This window comes from Physeter macrocephalus, chromosome 9 (genome assembly GCF_002837175.3).
Source record: "Physeter macrocephalus isolate SW-GA chromosome 9, ASM283717v5, whole genome shotgun sequence".
In the NCBI taxonomy this organism is placed as follows: Eukaryota; Metazoa; Chordata; class Mammalia; order Artiodactyla; family Physeteridae; genus Physeter; species Physeter macrocephalus.
Window position 1 is genome coordinate 38,294,704 of NC_041222.1, and position 13,683 is coordinate 38,308,386.

At 36.1% G+C, this 13,683-nt stretch overlaps 1 pseudogene; it reads right to left on the minus strand.

Annotated features, from left to right (window-relative positions):
- Window positions 1–11,732: 11,732 nt before the first annotated feature.
- On the minus strand, window positions 11,733–12,600 carry LOC102990104 (SWI/SNF-related matrix-associated actin-dependent regulator of chromatin subfamily E member 1-like; annotated as a pseudogene).
- Between the last annotated feature and the right edge of the window lie 1,083 nt (window positions 12,601–13,683).

Sequence of the window (13,683 nt, forward strand, 5' to 3'; positions counted from 1 at the left end):
AAAACCAGACAAAGATGTCACAAAGAAAGAAAACTACAGGCCAATATCACTGATGAACATAGAGACAAAAAACATCAACAAAATACTAAAAAACAGAATCCGACAGCACATTAAAATGATCATACACCATGATCAAGTAGGGTTTATCACAGGAATGCAAGGACTCTTCAATATATGCAAATCAATCAATGTGATACACCATATTAACAAATTGAAAAATAAAAACCATATGATCATCTCAATAGATGCAGAAAAAGCATTCCACAAAATTCAACACCCATTTATGATAAAAACGCTACAGAAAGTATGCATAGAGGGAACTTACCTCAACATAATAAAGGCCATATATGACAAACCCACAGCCAACATCGTTCTCAATGGTGAAAAACTGAAACCATGTCCTCTAAGATCAGAAAGAAGACAAGGTTGCCCCTCTCACCACTATTATTCAACATACTTTTGGAAGTTTTAGCCACAGCAATCAGAGAAGAAAAAGAAATAAAAGGAATCCAAATTGGGAAAGAAGAAGTAAAACTGTCACTGTTTGCAGATGACATGATACTATACATAGAGAATCCTAAAGATGCTACCAGAAAACTACTAAAGCTAATCAATGAATTTGGTAAAGTAGCAGGATACAAAATTAATGCACAGGAATCTCTTGCATATACACTAATGATGTAAAATCTGAAAGAGAAATTAAGAAACACTATCAATTACCATTGCAACAAAAAGAATAAAATACCTAGGAATAAACCTACCTAAGGAAACAAAAGACCTATATGCAGAAAACTTTAAGACACTGCTGAAAGAAATTAAAGATGATACAAACAGATGGAGAGATATATCATGTTCTTGGATTGGAAGAATGAATATTGTGAAAATGACTATACTACCCAAAGCAATCTACAGATTCAATGCAATCCTATCAAACTACCAATGGCATTTTTCACAGAACTAGAAAAAAAATTTCACAATTTGTATGGAAACACAAAAGACTCTGAATTGCCAAAGCAATCTTGAGAAAGAAAAACAGAGCTGGAGGAATCAGGCTCCCTGACTTCAGACTATACTACAAAGCTTCAATAATCAAGACAGTATGGTACTGGCACAAAAAACAGAAATATAGATCTATGGAACAGGATAGAAAGCCCATACACATATGGTCCGCTTATTTTTAATAAAGGAGGCAAGAGTATAAAATGAAGAAAAGACAGCCTCTTCAATGAGTGGTGCTGGGAAAGCTGGACAGCTACATGTAAAAGAATGAAATTAGAACTCTCCCTAACACCATACACAAAAATAAACTCAAAATGGATTAAAGACCGAAATATAAGGCGAGACACTGTAAAACACTTAGAGGAAAACATAGGCAGAACACTCTATGACATAAATCACAGCAATACACGTGAAAGAATGAAATTAGAACACTCCCTAACACCATACACAAAAATAAACTCAAAATGGATTAAAGACCTAAATGTAAGGCCAGACACTGTTAAACTCTTAGAGGAAAACATAGGCAGAACACTCTGTGACATAAATCACAGCAAGATCCTTTTTGGCCAACCTCCTAGAGAAATGGAAATAAAAGCAAAAATAAACAAATGGGACCTAATGAGACTTAAAAGCTTCTTCACAGCAAAGGAAACCATAAACAAGACAAAAAGACAACCCTCAGAATGGGAGAAAATATTTGCAAATGAAGCAACTGACAAAGGACTAATCTCCAAAATATACAAGCAGCTCATGGAGCTCAATATCAAAAAACCAAACAATCCAATCCAAAAATGGGCAAGAGACCTAAATAGAGATCTCCAAGAAAGATGTACAGATTGCCAACAAACACATGAAAGGATGCTCAACATCACTAATTATTAGAGAAATGCAAATCAGAACTACAATGAGGTATCACCTCACACCAGTCAGAATTTCCATCATCAAAAATTCTACAAATAATAAATGCTGGAGAGGGTGTGGAGAAAAATGGAACCCTCTTGCACTGTTGGTGGGAATGTACGTTGATACAGCCACTTTGAGAACAGTATGGAGTTTCCTTAAAAAACTAAAAATAGAACTACCATACGACCCAGCAATCCCACTACTGGGCATATACCCTGAGAAAACCACAATTCAAAGAGTCATGTACCACTATGTTCACTGCAGCTCTGTTTACAATAGCCAAGACATGGAAGCAACCTAAATGTCCATCAGCAGATGAATGGATAAAGAAGATGTGGCACATATATACAATGGAATATTACTCAGCCATTAAAAGAAACGAAATTGAGTTATTTGTACTGAGGTGGATGGACCTAGAGTCTGTCATACAGAGTGAAGTCAGTCAGAAAGAGATAAACAAATACCATATGCTAACACATATGTATGGAATCTAAAAAAAATAAAATAAAATAGTTCTGAAGAACCTAGGGGCCGGACAGGAATAAAGACACAGATGTAGAGAATGGACTTGAGGACACGGGGAGGGGGAAGGGTAAGTTGGGACAAAGTGAGAGAGTGGCACGGACATATATACACTACCAAATGTAAAACCGATAGCTAGTGGGAAGCAGCCGCATAGCACAGGGAGGTCAGCTCGGTGCTTTGTGACCACCTAGAGGGGTGGGTTAGGGAGGATGGGAGGGAGACACAAGAGGGAGGAGATCTGGGGATTTTGTATATGTATAGCTGATTCACTTAGTTTTAAAGCAGAAACTAACACACCTTGTGGAGCAATTATACTTCAATAAAGATGTTAAAAAAAATAAGTAAGGGGGTAATTTTGTATAATTATTTGTTTATTAAGTAAGTGATTTCTACTCTAAGGGATTAAAAACAATAGTGATAGATATTAGAATTAATTTTTTTATTGTGTTTTTAATTTGTATTACCCTGTTGGTTAAGGATGTTGAGCACCTTTCCCATGTGTTTACTGGCCATTTTGATATCCTCTTGTTTTGTTTTTTTTTTAACTTTAAACACAAAAACAAGGACATATCCAGCAGCATGACCCAGCAGTCTCACCCAAGAGAAATGAAAATATATGGCCACATAAAGATGTGTATATTAATGTTCACACCAGCTTTATTCTTAAAAATACAACCCTGGAAAAAACTGAAGTGTTCCTCAATCGGTCAGTGGATAAACAAATTGTGATATATTTATCCTCAACAATAAAAAGGTCGAAAATACTGATACATTCAACAACTTATATACATCTGAAAAATATTTTTCTAAGTGAAGTCAAACATAAAACACTACATTCTTCATAATTCCACATTTATGACCTTCTAGGAAAGGGGACAGAAAGATCAGAGATTAGGTGATAGGGTCAGATCAGGCACTGAGGTGCAAAGAGGCACAAGGAAGTTTTTTACGGTGTTGGAAATGTTTGTGGCTTCATTATGGTGGTATTTACATGATCATATACGATTGTTAAAATTCACCTGCAATGGGAAATGTATGTAAATTTTACCTCAGTAAATGTGTACAAACATATAGAATTAGAAGTTACAAAGAAGGAAGTAAGAGAAATGTTTAAAGAACAAGAGTATGTATTTTTGCAGTGTATATACAAAAGGAATATTGAAGCCACAGAATACAGCGGGGTGTAAACAAAAACTGTTTTTATTTTTCTTCAATTACTGCCTTCAAATATGCTCTCTCAATTATCCCTCACTCTCTCTTTAATTACTTCTTGAGCCTATCCTATTGTTTTCAGGCTCCTTTCATTTGTGGGAATACTTTCATTTTTATAATTTAGATGCACTTTAAATATTAAAGACCCAAGATTTTCAAATTTAATTTTGAATTTCACATTCAGTTCAACCTCTTCCCCTCTCCCTCTGCTTAGGTTTGACATGTGGCTAAGACACCCATAATAGGGAAGGGTTTAAAACCAGTATTTAACACTATTTTCCTTCCTCACTCTGCCTCTCCCTCTCACTCTTCTGCTTTTCTCTTCTTTCTTTGATATATCAAGGTTAAGGAAGAGAAATAGGAGAAAAATGGCAAAATGATATATTATTTCACTGCTGGTTTCTTCTACGTGGAACAGTCTTAAATGATCACCTGAGGTTTTCTCACGGGTCACACATCCCTGATGTGCAGTGCACTTTCTGCCTGATGTATTGGCACACCCTTAGCTTCTGTTCCCAGGGGTCTATTCATTACTTTGTACTACTGGTATCCCCTTACCTACAGGCTACCTTCCAATGCAGAGTTCTTTCACAATGGCTTACAGCCTGGCTAACCTCCATGGCCTTCATTCAAACCCATGGGAAATTCACTCATCTTTGTCCCACGAATGGTGGGTGTACGTATTTTGCTTCTCACTAGTTTCCCAAATCTCTCTGCTGTTGCTCACTGTTCCAGCCGACATTCTGCCTTCAAAATTCTGGTAGGAAGCAGGCACATGCCCCCAAAGTCTAGGGTTAAAGAGGAGGGCCAAGCATACCATTTTTTATTAATAAATTCTCTGACTTCACTTTCTTCAGCTCAAATGGCAGACCCAGTGCAGCCTGACTGATTCAGCTGCTTGGCGAACATTGAACCAGGGTCTGAAATGTTTATGCAGTTACCTCCACCTCTGCAAGCACCTCTTCGAGTGAATGTAGTAGGGTGGGGAGGGGGCAAACACTTGCCTTTCTCCTCTACTAGAAAGGGAAGAGAAAAAGCATTTTCTCTCTAAGCCTATAATTAGCTTTCCTAAAGGCTCAAGACCACTGATGAGTTGGTGATCTCAGGAACATCTTATCTACCTTTGAGAAGCCCTGTAAGTAAGTCTTACTAAGCTCTGCAGTCTGGACGCTCCTTAGCTGCTATGTAGCATTGTTTGCTATCAAGTCAGTATCCTCCCACCTCCTGTTACGTTCACCCTTAGGTTTGAAGGAAGAAATCTGGGAAGCATATTTCCCAGAATCCTTTGTCAGCATAGTGTGAGTCTGACTCTGCCAATAAGAGATATTCACAGGAGTTTAGGAAAACTGAAGAGAGAGAAAACCATTGTTCTCTGATGAGAGCTTCTGGGTAGGTATGGTATGTGGGTCTTGGCAGGTGGCAGATGAGAGGTTTTCAGACACCTGCAGGCATCCTACTCCTCCTTTTGGTGCTTTAGGCAGATGGAGTCTTTGATGGCATTTTCCCTGCAATCCTTGCCCTCCCAGATTTGGTGAAAACAAACAGTGACCTTCTTGAATATTGTTCTCCTAGCCATTCTGATAGTTGTGAAGTCTGTGAAAACTCTTAAATTTCTTTCTACTCCAAATTCCTAGAGTAGCTTTTTCTTTCCTGCACTATGCTAATTGATGCAGCAACTCTCTTTAAAATGTAGAGGCACCTATCTCCTATTTTTCTCTGTTTAGGAACTCAACCTGAAATTCTCAGACAGTGGCATCTGGTTACATAGCCTGAGGGAAAATCAAGACTTTATAATCCTGATTATCAGTTACAGACAACAACGATATGGATAAAAAGCATTAATAGAATCAGGCCAGTGTCCTGTTGTGGGCGCTGGCTGGAATATATCACTATAATAGAACCCTTTGTTTAGGGGAATGAAGATTGAATAAAAACTCTTGGGCACCCATTGGTATTTCCCACCTAACTCAGTTGAGTTATGTATGTTAATAATACTATTTACTCAACTTTTCTTGCTCAGTAGTCATACCTAGACAGCTTAGGTAATAGGAGCTTAGCTTAGGTATAAATAAGAAAGTGAAGGAAGCATTTTTTTCAGAGGGCTTCATGAGAAACAAGAGCATCATTCAGAATATCTGCACAATCACCTAGTTAGGAAGCATAAAATATTTGAATGTCATTCAGGGCACGTGTCACTCTGGTAGTCCAACAGCAGGCTAACAGCCCAGCATTCATACGAGTAGTTGTCTCCTCAGAAGCAGGCTTCTGTTGTTCTACCTGGCAGGCTCTGGTTCTTTCTGGCTGTCTTTTCCCTTATCTACCTCATTTCTCTCTCTTTTTTTTTTTTTTTTTTTTTTTTTTTTGCTATACGCTGTTTGTTTCCACAGAGCTCTCCCTTCAACTGGAAAAAAAGAGAAGTTAAGATTGGTTCAGTTGGTAACTTTTCAGTGTAAAGAATTTGGGAGCAGATCATGCCCTATCACCACAGCGGCTGGTGGTTGGCATAGAGTTAGTTGCTTTCAGTCAGTCATCAAGCCTCATCAACTTATCCGTCCAGGGAAGTAGGTCCATGAGACAACAACCACAGCAACTTAGGGTATGAAGCAATCTAGGGATTATTCAGAAGGATACTTAGTCAAAGTACATAGTACATTTGGCTGCTATGTGTCTTAAGTCACCTCCCTCATTTCTTCATTGTATTTATTTATTAGAATGGTGTGGTCAAATAGCCCTGCAGATCATCCTATACCCAGATTCTTCTGACTGCTTCCTCAGAATAAAACTCAGGTGAAAGTTATGAAAGCAACTTCAAACCACCAAGATTATGATGTGCCCTTGGGAGGCATATCAAGTGAGGCCGTCTCACCATTAACAATGCCAATTTTAACCACTTGACTAAGATAGTGACAGCCAGACCTCTCCATTTTAAAAGCATACTTTCTGATTTCAATCCTTCCCTTCACTCAGTAGCTTTCACACTCATTGTTGATCAAGTCTGCATCTATTGTTTTGCTAGAGTGGTGGTCAGTTTTCATTATTCCCCTTGTTTTTATTACCTGGCATTCTTCCTTAAAGGAGAGCTTTCTTTTTTTGTTTTTTTCTTTCTGGCCAGGAAGGTGTTCTACATTCTCTTTGAACTTTCCTTGTCCTGTAAATCCCCCATTTTTCTCCATGAGATCTGACTTCTTTTTAGAGGGAAGTGTCTTTTGTAGGGGGAGTTAAATGTGCTCTTTGCTTTTGAAATGTCACTATTTCTGTGTAGTTTCAATGTACAGGGGAAGAAAATGTATGTGTGGTGTTTGTTTCTTAAGGTTTGTTTTTTTTTGTTTTTTTTTTTTTTTTTTTTTTGCGGTATGCGGGCCTTCCTCTGCTGCGGCCTCTCCCGCTGCAGAGCACAGGCTCCGGACGCGCAGGCTCAGCGGCCTTGGCCCACGGGCCCAGCCGCTCCGCGGCATGTGGGATCCTCCCAGACCGAGGCACGAACCCGGTTCCCCTGCATCGGCAGGCGGACGCGCAACCACTGCGCCACCAGGGAAGCCCCCTTAAGGTATTTTTACCTTTCCTTTAAAAAAATACATCAAATATTCTGTGAGAACAATATAACATTATTTACACAAAACTTTTTAGAAGTTCCTTTACAAAGATGGTACACTTAAGGAAGTATCTTCCCTAATATGTTAATAATTGACTAATAGCATTTAAAAAATGATAAATCCATGGGTGATAACTGAATCCAAATACTAACATTGTCCATTTGAACTTGAAATGCTTAGGATGTCTTGCCAGTAACAAATGATTTCACATACAATATTAAACGTGCCCTTCCATTAAGCATTTGTCTTTAAAAGCAAATTCATACTCACCGCATCGTCTCTCACTCTCTGCTCTAATTTAATTCAGACTACTTATGATTATTGTGAGCAATTATTTCTTAACAATTTCTTTCTAAATCCCATATGGTAATGATTAAAACTTGAAAGCTTTAAAATAAAAAAAATGCAAAAAGAAATATTTTAAATAAGTTTAAGAAGCCTGCTTTGGGCTCTGGTTGTCTCTTTATACTCCATCAGGCCCCCATGCAAAGTTCCCCCATGGATTCATTTCCTTCTCAAATGAGTGAAAAGTTCTTTTTATTCCCTTCAGCTCCTCTTGAAAAGAAAGGCTTTATTTAAAATAATTGATTTATTTTTGAGGCTACAAAATTATGATGTTTAGACACGCATTCGACACAAGTGATGTATTATTCCTAACTTATATTTCAGTTGTTTATAAGCTGATAAGTTTTGAATCATTCCAACTGTCATTTCACCTTTACTCTGTTGCCTCATATTCTAATGTGAAATCTTTCAAGATGGAAGGCCTGAAGCTGCAAGGAACATTTATCATAAAAAATTAAAAACCATAACATACAACCTATTGATTCAGTTGATTTTCAAAAATTGTGCTCTTCATGAAACTGCCTCAGGGTGTAAGCTCAGAATTAAAATAACAATTTTTAAATCACCAAGCTGAGTAAAACCAAGCAGTCTAGTTGAAAATATTTATACAAATCCATTTTCCCCAGAAAAGCATAGAAAGTGAAAAAACGTAGAAGTAAAAAAAAAAAAAAATTCTATTTTAAAGAATTAATTTTTCAGAATGAAGTTCAATTAGGTAACTCTTTTAAAGCATATATCTCCCATAAAACAGCAAGGGAGGAAACTGATGAAAGACAAAAATGGATGGAAACCTTGCTACAGATCCTGATGGTTTCTATAGCGGCTGCAATCTTCCGACAAGGAATTTGAATTTTTTCACTTCAGGGTTACAAGGAATGACAGTGATCTTAAAGGAACTGCACGCTGTTTCCATTTTAAAACTTGGCTAGCTAATTAGGCAAAATTATAGTTGTATTAAATGTGCATCTGTTACTATGCACTGTCTTTAATGTTGGGTGCAAATATTTCAGGATCCAGTGATTGGTAACTACTTGGATTGGATTCTAAATTTGTAAATGAGAAGCTTTGATTGTGTCAAAAACATATGAATTATTTTTAATTGGAAAGCTTAAAATGATGTTTATTTTAAAAATTAAAATATATTCTGTTTTTGTTAGAATAATTTTTCTAACCATATATAACTACAAATATTGACATTTTGTGGAAAATTATTGTTATGAAAATAAATAGAACTAGTGCTAGGTATGATGAGGTTAACAAATAGTTCCATTTAATATTTAAGAAAATGTTTATAAAAGTACTGCACAAATTTATTATTTTCTCCTTTTACTATTAAGATCTAGTTTAATAATATTACTATAAATATAGTATATATCTTTTTAGCCTTGAAATTATTTAAAGTTTTACTTGTGGTCTCATATTTGTAAATGATCAGCTTTTGTAGATATTTGAAAATAATATTTTTCTAAATTTTTAGAAGTTATATTTCAAAGCATGACTATTAGTATAACATTACTAATTTTATTATTTACGGAATTCTACATTTTGTCAATGATCAGTCATGGTATGAGTTATAAGTATTTCCAGAGATTGGATTTCAGCATCAATTCCTAACTCCCATCCTTATAATTAAAAACCCAGAAATATTAAAAATCAATTTTTTGACCCATCATTGAGCAAAGATCACAGGGCAAGCTGAAACCCCCAAATTTAGAGAAACAGTCACATCCAGAAAGACTTAGCTCCAGAGATTTGCTTACTTGGAGAACAAAATATGAGAATCCTTAAACTAGTAGGAACATTTAAATGGTAATCTTGAGGAACTGCTGGAGGCAGAGTACAGGCTAGCGTGAAAGTGAGAAACTCTTGGGGACTGCAATCATAAGAGGACCCCACACTTATTCATACCTTTACTCCAGGAACCCACCAAATTCTCCTGGTGAGGACATGAGAGAGATTCCTTGATGGTGCTAGCTGGGAAATTGGGAGAATAGCCATCTTGAAACCCATCCAGAATCTTAACAAATGCCTGATATCTAGGGAAAAAGGATTCATAAGGAGACAGTTCTGAAAACTTTTCCCAGTTGAAGGAAGGGAGTATAGAGGCACGGAATATACAAGATGAATCATTGAGTGTTTTGTCATGCCAAAATGTAAGACAGTACTCAAAAAAAACAAAAAAACAAAAAAAACAGTGGGGATATGTCAGAGGTCACAGGAACCAACTGAAAACTCTCAATGGTTCTAAACTGGAACAATTAGAGCAATAAAATAAATATGGTAGCTTTGGATTCTAACCCAAAGTATAAAATAAACATCCGTGTGTTGGACTGATATAAATAAATGATTAAATAAAAAGATACATGAGAAAGAGAGACAAATCTCCAATGCAGAAGAATTACAAATAAATTATGTAGCTACTGTCTTCCCAAGGAGGTGGAGGATAAAGTCTCACCCCTCATGTGTGACCCTGATCAACATGGGTTTGAACTGCACAATTCCAATTATTCGTGGATTTTTTTCAATATTAAATATAATGTTTCTACATGATCCAAAGTTGGTTGAATTCTTGGATGCAGAACGATAGATAAGGAGGAACTGCTGATATGGAGGAACCACAAATACAGAGGGCCAACTGTAAGTTATAGGCAGATTTTCGACTGTGCTAAGGACCAGCAGCTCTTACTAATGAGTATATCATGGAAGAAAGAAGAAAACTTTCAAGTGGAAAAAAATCCTAACAAACACTACCTCTGCCAGGAGAAAAAGATTAATATCAGGGATAAAGTCATGTTAATAGCATGTACCCTTGATATGATGTGATGAGAATGGCAATTTAGATCTTTGGTCTTCCTTACCAAATCCATAAACACTGTGGAACTATGAGAAAAACATAAAACAAGCCCAAACTGAAGGACATTTTATGATATACTTGATGACTACTCCTCAACACTATCAAAGTAATCAAATAAAAAAGGAAAGTCTAAGAAACTCTCATAATCTAGAGAAGCCTGAGGAAACTAAATATAATGTGATATCCTGGATGCAGTCATGGAACAGAGAAAGAACATGAGGCAAAAACTAAGGAAATTTGAATAAAATATCAACCTTAGTTAATAATAATGCTTCATTAGTTGTGAGAAGTGTAATGGTAATTTCAACAATAGAGAACCTGAGTTGAAATTGTGAGATATACAAGGAGTCTAATATTTCTGCAACTCCTAAACTTTCCTAAAATAAAAAAAATATTTAAAAGTTGTTTCTTATTTTCTTTTCTGTAGCTTTTTTAAAACACTGTTCTGTTTGCTGTATTAATATTTTCATTGTAGATTCTAACCTGTATCAACTTAAATTTCCTAATTTGTATTTATTGATATTATGACATTGAATTCAAATTTGTCTTTATCTTTCTTCATTTGACTTAGTCATAATTTGTTTAAGTTTAGTGTTCACTAAATATCTCACTATAATGGTATTTTTTAACATCTTAATGTTATAGACATTGTACAAAACAGAAACTGTTCTTTGGTTGAATGATTAGTAGCAATTTACCGACCAAGAACAATAATGCTTAAAATTGTTTTAGAGGCTCTTTTACATTGAGACAAACATAAGAATATAGAATTACATAAAAGAAATATATGAAGGCATTATGTACCCTTAAGAAAGAAGGCTTTTCTATTCTTCGTTATTTTTCTGATGTTGCTCATTAGACTTAGATTTGGGAATCCCAGTCTGTTCTTAACCTGAGAGCATAGTTCCTAAAATCCTTAATTTTCTAATGATATTTTTTATTGTAAAGTTTTTGTGGTTAGAAAGTATCTTCATTTCATGGAATTACCATGGTCTAAATAGTTTTACAATATTGTAACAGAAGGACTAGTAGCTATTTCTTCATTTTTCAGGGAAAAAAATATAGAAACTAGACGAGTATCAAAATCACAAAATTCACAATCATGCAAAGCACAACAAAATTCCATTGCTCTAGACATAAATGTCACATGCTGTGGTTGTAAATATTTGGTTAAACCAAATCAAAATTATTCATGAAAAACATATTAGGATGATCTTGGAGAACCTAAGCAAATTTTTTTTAACTCAAAAAACATTTTTTCATTTAAAAAAGTATTTAGAACATATAAAACAAGGCAATATTCATTCTTTTTTCCCATCTTCTGGTACAGAATCCGTTGGTGGCTCCTCCACGGTCGCACTGTGCTCTCCAAGCCCGTGTTATTATCACTGGTCCCTTCCTCTGCCAGACTGTCCACCCCCTCCTGCCCGTTCTCCTTGTCCTCAGGAGTAGACGTGCCTTCTTCACCATTCTGTTGGCTTTCTGTCATTTCTTCAAGGAGTGTCTCCTCTGTGTCCTTCAGCACGCTCTTGTCTTCTTTCTTTTCTTCGGTCTTATTAGCTGCTGGCTCCTCCTCAGGAACACTACTGCTCTGGCTGCGCTCAGCTTGCACCACTGCCTCTTTCTCCCTTTCTTCCTGCTTTTTGTGAGCCTGTTCCTGAGCCTGTGCAATTTCAGCTGCAGTTTTTTCCATATCCACTTCTGCTTTCAAACCACACAAGCTTTTAAGTTCATTGTTAAATGAATCTGTGCTTTCCAGGAATTTCTTCTTCTTTTCTTGGTGTCACTCCTCTATTTGAAGAAGTTCAGCTTCTAGTTTTCACTGATGAGCCATTAAGGACTGGACCTGTTGTTCGAGGACCTGCATTCTAGCTGTTATGACAACTGACCGAATGTCTGACACCACACTCTCACTTAGGATTTCACGGATGAGGCGGTGGTTTCTCTGGCAACAGGCTATGGCTGTTTGCTTCATTGAAAAGCCATCATAATCATCAGATCTTCAGCAGGCTGAATGCTCATGCAAGGTTTTCCTTTCTCCATGCGAGACTGTCTCCGTCAACTTTCTTCCTCTAAAGCAGCTTCTGCACGACTTTTTGCACTTAATCCAGTATATCCTGTGGGCTTGCATAGCATCTTGTCTTGAACTGGGTATCTACTTGCTTCCATGTGTGTTCCTTAATTACTTAACCAATAAGACAGAGTGGGTTTGATATCTACATTTTTTAATTCCCACACATCACATTATAAACTATTATATATTCAGTATAGGTTTGCAAAATAGTTATAAAGCTGAATTCAAGGGTAATATTATATAAATAACATAATATCACATTTATTTCTAAAATGCTGTTACTTGCTTGTATCAGAGCTACTAATAAAAATTTTGAAGTGACTGCAGTGAATTTCTGATAGTTTTTTTTCCTACATAAACTCTTTGATAAATTTATTAATGAACCATGAAATGTCCAAAAAAGCAGAACTTCCTAAAGACAAGTAGCAAGCAAAGCCCGGATAATCTACAAACTAGGTAAACAATTTTAAATAAATATATGTAAAGCCTTCATACTTGACTGTAATAATCATAGATGCCTTTACTAAAATACCTTTTTAATGATCAATTTATGTTGTCTGAGACTATATGGAAATACATGCATAGTACTAAGATAAATTTCTAGCCAGCTTCCCTTCCAGAAGCCAGTCTGCATGTTGCTGCCACATTGCCCTTCTTTAAAAATCCTCCATCATTAGTGAACATAAATCAATTGAGAGATTGCCATGTTCAAGCACTGTGTCAGGGCTTAAGGGAAATAAAACGTGTATTAGTACATAGTTCTTACCTTTATTAAAATAGTTCAGTATTCTCAGGTTTGCAATTTTCTAGTTAACTCTCAGTTCATTGTCTGTAAGGTGGTGACTATAATAGTACCTACCTGACTACCTCAATTATTCACTCATTCATGCACTCAAATCATTCTTTTTTTTTTTTCATAACACTAGTATATTCCGGGCACTGTTTTCTTACTCTGAATGTAACCGTAACTAAGAGACATAAAATTCTTGACATTGTGAAACTTCTAGTGAATGAAACAGACAATATTCAAATAAACAAATAACTATAAAATACAATTTTGGGTAGAGATAAATTCTAGGAGGAAAAGTCAGACAGACAACTAGATATTAAATACAAATGGGGGACTGGTATTTTTTTTGGTGTTTTTTTTTTTTGTGGTACGCGGGCCTCTCACTGTT